Below are 5,636 nucleotides of genomic sequence, written 5' to 3'. Positions count from 1 at the left end.
GAAGACTAGGAATGTTTTTCTTCTACCATGTGATATTAGAAAGCCTGCGCCTCTCCAGGTTAACAAAAAATAAAACTCAGACTCATAAAAGCTTCGATTTGGAAGGGAATCTAAAAGTAGAATCCACCTTCCTATTTTTTCCATGATATCTCTAACCGATGATAATATATATACTTGAACATTACCTCAATGAGTAGCTCACTCCCTAAAACAATCAATTTGATTGGATGGCATTTTTATTCAGAAGTCCCTCTTGAACCAAACTAAATTTGTTCCCTGGTAACTTTCACCCAATTAATACAAATGTTTAGACCCAGAACAACCCTCTTCCCTCTTTCACATGACAGTTCTTTAAATGTTTGGAGACAATTATTTTGTCCTGAAAAATCCATTCTTCTCCAGTCTGTATATCCCAGGTTGTTTTAAACTTTTCTCATAGATTTTAATTCCAGGCAATTTATGATCTTGATCATCCCCTAGCATATACTCATTTTTCAATGCCCCTTTTAAAACATGGCCTAAAACTGAATACTTGTGTCTGAATATAAACAGTACATTACAGATTTTTTCAGTCAGTAGGTTTCTATGTCAAACTGAACTGCCAAGTTTTCATTCTATTCTTCTCCATATGACCAGTTACTATGTGACATTTTTTCTGCCATTCGCATTATATGCAATAATGTTAATGTAATGAACAAAAACCAAGTAGTTCATACCTTCTGCCTTTACAGATAAAACAGCTGAAGTCAAAGAGAAAATCAGAAAAGCAGACAACCCAATCTTCTCATTTCCCTGGAGTGAGAGTATATACAGAAAACAATAATTCAGAGAAAAAGGCTAACTTTAGACAATTTCTGAGGACTACAGACCCGTAATTCAGCTTATATAAAAATAGAAATTGATTTCTTTTCAATTAGTGATATTTAGATACGGAGGCACCTTAAGTTGTGGGAATAATAAGGACAAAGGTAATGAGTGAAGACTATGCATTGAAGACCCAACTTGCTCAGAGAAAAAACTTCAATGGGAATGTCATGAGCAACATGACCCAAAAGAGGCTAAGATCAGGATATCTTAGAAGAACACATTCCAGCCTAAATATTTTGGACAATTCATTGCAAAGAGGCTAACATTGTTTTATCTCTAAGTCATGAAAAATTAGGCTAATAATGGGGAATAAAAGCAAGTCTATATTCTGCATATCCTTTTCTCTTCATTCAAGTCCTTCATAGACCTATCAAGTATAAGAGCTTGCTCTTTTCTTTGCTTCTACTTTCAAACAGCATTCTGAAATCAGTTTTGCACTATTAGAGAAATATATGGGCCAAATTTAAATGTCAACAGAATTTATCTGCTAAGTTAAATTTACATGTATTCTAAACAGCATTGAGTTATAGAACAGAAAAAGAGTGGAGGGAACAGCGGCGGTGCTTGAGGCCGCCTGCTCCTTCAGGAAGGAGAGGTTCCCACCTGCCGTGCCAGGGGTCTGGGGTGGCTCCAAGGGAAGCCCATCTGAACTGAAGCCCCGGCCGGGTGGGCCCGGGCGGGTCGTGGGCGGAAGACACAGCCTGTCCGTAGGCTCTGCGCCCGAGCTGGATGGAGGGGCTGGTCCCAGGGCGCGCCTCTGGTGTCTGGGCCCCCACTGCCTTAGTGTGTGGCTCTGCCTTTCCTGCAGGCTAGAGAATGTGTGTGTGTGCCCTCTGGCCCAGGAGAATTGGAATCCCAGTTAGAAGTTCCAGTCTGCCGCTGTTCTCTGATGCCATGCCAGTAGCAACTCAGCTGTTTTTTCCTCTGATTTGTAACTGTGAACTGAGCAGAATCTATGGCACTGCATGTTACTGCCCCACAGGTGTCTCTGCTGCTCATCTCCTTACATTCCTGAGTCACCTGAAGTATATACCTCATCCGGTGTGTGCTACCTTTTGCAGGACAAAGGAGAACTGGTGGCAATACATCCAAGGAAGGAGATATGCTTCCACACCACAGAAATTTTACCTCACACTTCCACAAGTTAACAGCATCCTGAAAGCTAATGAGTACAGTTTCAAAGTGCCAGAATTTGATGGCTAAAATGTCAGTTCTGTCCTTGGATTTGACAGCAATCAGCTACCTGCAAATGCACCCACTGAGGATCAGAGAAATCCAACAACCTGCTTTCAGACCAGAGGGATGCCTTTGGGGTTTTTTGATGGTCATACAGGCTGCGCTTGTTCCCAAGCAGTCAGTGAAAAGACTCTTTTATTATATTGCTGTCTCTTTGTTACCCCACAAGACTTTGCTAGAGATTGAAAATGCAGTGGAGTCTGGCTGGGCACTGCTACCCATTCTCCAATGGCACAAGTATCCCAATGATTAGTTCAGTAAGGAAGCATCCAAATTGTACTTCAACAGGTTGAGGACTTATTGGCAATAACTTATAGACCTCAACATTGGGGAGTCAGATGATATTGATGTTAAGGAGGGTCTAATTAATGCTTTCCTCAACTACCTGGTGCTTTGAATGGCATTTTCTGAGGCCACTGCTTGTGTGGCCCATGTGGATGGTGTCAACCTTCATGTGGCCAATACTGGAGATAGCAGAGCCATGCTGGGTGTGCAGGAAGAGGACGGCTCTTGGTCAGCAGTCACTCTCTCTAATGACCACAATGCTCAGAATGAAAGTGAGCTGGAAAGGCTAAAATTGGAACATCCAAAGAATGAGGCCAAGAGTGTGGTAAAATAGGATTGCTGCTTGGCTTGCTGATGCCTTTTAGTTCTTTTGGAGATGTAAAGTTCAAATGGAGCATTAACCTTCAAAAGATAGTGGTAGAATTCCTTCTTTTTTTACAGCAGCATAGTATTCCATCGTGTAGATGTACAACAGTTTTCTAATCCATTCTAGGCCACAAAGTTTCAATCGCACTGTACATGCGTGCGTGCATGTGGTATTTTGTGGAAGAGCCACACTTAAGGAGCCAAAGAGCCCCATGTGGCTTTGCGAGCCGCAGTTTTCCGAACACTGCTTTAAGCAATAAAACAAAATTTTTAAAAAAAGATAGTGGTAGAATCTGGCCCAGACAAGTTGAATGACAACAAATATACCAAGTTTATCCCTCCTAATTATTATACAGCTCCTTATCTCCCTGCTGAGCCAGAGGTAATCTTACCATTGAATAAGGCCACAAGATGAGTTTCTGGTACTGGCTACGGATGGGTTATGGGAGATAATGCATAGGCAGGATGTGGTTAGGATTGTGGGCGAGTACCTAAATGGCATGGTGACTCTGGGACAGATGCATGTCCTGTTAACAGAAAGGAGAGCCAAGATGTTCTCAGTATTTAAGGATCAGAATGCAGCAACCCATCTTTTTCGCCATGCTGTGGGCAACAATGAGTTTGGGACTGTTGATCATGAGCGTCTCTCCAAAATGCTGAGTCTTCCTGAAGAGCTCCCTCGGATGTACAGAGCTGACAATACAATTGTAGTTCACTTCAATTATCATGTGGTAGGGGCATATCAAAACCATGAATAGTGAGATCTTCCCTTGGCAATTTTCAAATGAAATAGATTTAAAGGACAAATCGATTTAAAAATGATACTACAGTAGTAAACATTTCTAGTGGGTCATTCTAAGCATTTACCCATTTGTTCCTCTAGCTCAGTGGTTGGCAAACTCATTAGTCAACAGAGCCAAATATCAACAGTATAAAGACTGAAATTTCTTTTGAGAGCCAAATTTCTTAAACTTAAACTATATAGGTAGGTACATTGTTATTAACTTAATTAGGGTACTCCTAAGGCTTAGGAAGAGCCACACTCAAGGGGCCAGAGAGCCGCATGTGGCTCGCGTGCTGCAGTTTGCCGACCACAGCTCTAGCTAGTCAAGAACTCAAATGGACTTGGCAGTAGGGTGGTAGGATAATGAGGGTGTCATTCTGCCTGGCTCAGACCTCACAGCTCCTGCACTTGAGGCAAATCAGTTTCTTATTGCAGATTTATTATAATATTGGCTTCTTGTATCAGTCTGAGAAAATTAGGATGACCTGGCAAGTAGGATCTTGAATAAGTCAAAAGCAAGGATCTTGCTGGGCATATTTTCTTGGTAGAAGAAACAGCACTGTTCACATCTGCAGGCTCCTTTTATCACTGATACCAATGTACAGGAGAACATTTATATATTGCATGATTTCTTAGATATATAATTTATGCATTATTCATATAAACTTATTTTATCCTCAGTTGGTTTCCAAATGCAGTATTTTAAGCTATAAATGACTGAGAACCAAGCAATCTGAATTTGTGTTTGTGATCATTTGGCATACTTTTGAAATGGGAAAATAAACTAATCACTTCCCTACCCAATTACCTAATGTAATTGAAACATATTCTATTTTGCCACATACTTGAAGACAATAAAGGTTTTTAGCTATATCTACTCTTATATTGATGTTAAATAAAGAAAACATATTTTTAGTTTGTATTAATGCAAAGTTTTATTTAGTTTGAAATAAAAGATCCAGGAGAAAAAGAAGAGACTAACTCCCCGCCCTCCCCGCAAAAAAAAAAAAAAATACACAAACACACACACACACACACACAACAAAAAAAAAAAAAGAGCACATACTGAACAAACAAACAATAAAAAAAAGCCCACATATGTCAGTGAATTGTTCAAATTACAAGGGGGCAGCAAAGGAGGGAAGATGTCTGGACTCAGCATTCTTTGAACTACATAAGTCTGCCTCTTTAAAAAAAATGTTTTTATTGATTTTTTTCAGAGAGAGAGAGGAAGGGAGAGGGAGAGAGGGAGAGAGAGAGAAACATTGATGTGAGAGGAAACATAGCTTGGCTGCCTCCTGAACACCCACTACTGAGGATTGAGCCTGCAACCTGGGCATGTGCCCTGACTAGGAATCAAACCGGTGACCTTCTGGTTCACAGGACAGCACTCAATCCACTGAACTACACCAGCCAGACAAGTCTGCTTCTTTTTTGTGCAGATATGGTAATGATTAAAAATACGACCAAAGAACAAGAGCAAATCCTCAATATTTTTATCTCTTTCTTTTTGATATGGCAATCCAAAATACATCACACTGTCTACATAGGTGAAATGGAATAGGATAACATAGAATACTATCATTCTGAACTACTATGGAGAACTGGGATAATATATCTGAGCCTTTACTGCTTTGTGGATAAGGCAATAAATAGAGATGTAAACATAGCTTTTAGTAAATTAAAATAAATCATTAAATCCTATTTTATTACAGCAGAGTCTTTTCAGTCTGTTTGGAAAGGTGACCCTGGAAGGCCACTGGGTTAAGGTCTATTTCAAATAACTTTGTTTCTCAAGCCCTGATGTTGTTTCTATTTTTGCATGGTTTTGTGAATAAGCAACAGTATTAAAATAATAAGCTTGTGATCCAGCCAGTGTGGCTCAATGGTTGAATGTCAACCTCTGAACCAGGAGGTCACAGTTTGATTCTGGGTCAGGGCATATGCCTGAGTTGCAGGCCCAATCTCTGGTTGGGGGCATGCAGGAGGCAGCCAATTAATGATTCTCTCTTATCATTGATGTTTCTATCTCTCTCCTTCCCTTTCCCGTCCTCTCTGAAAACAAGTAAAAATATATTTCGAAAAAGTAAAGGCATGT

The 5,636-nt window shown here is 40.2% G+C and overlaps 1 pseudogene; it reads left to right on the top strand.

The window, feature by feature from the left end:
* The first annotated feature begins 1,578 nt into the window (after positions 1 to 1,578).
* On the top strand, positions 1,579 to 3,632 carry LOC102772789 (annotated as a pseudogene).
* The last annotated feature ends 2,004 nt before the right edge of the window (positions 3,633 to 5,636 follow it).

This window comes from Myotis davidii, unplaced genomic scaffold, assembly GCF_000327345.1.
Source record: "Myotis davidii unplaced genomic scaffold, ASM32734v1 scaffold2800, whole genome shotgun sequence".
NCBI classification, from domain to species: Eukaryota; Metazoa; Chordata; class Mammalia; order Chiroptera; family Vespertilionidae; genus Myotis; species Myotis davidii.
Note: the sequence above shows the minus strand (reverse complement) of the source record. Positions and strands in the feature narration are given on the sequence as shown.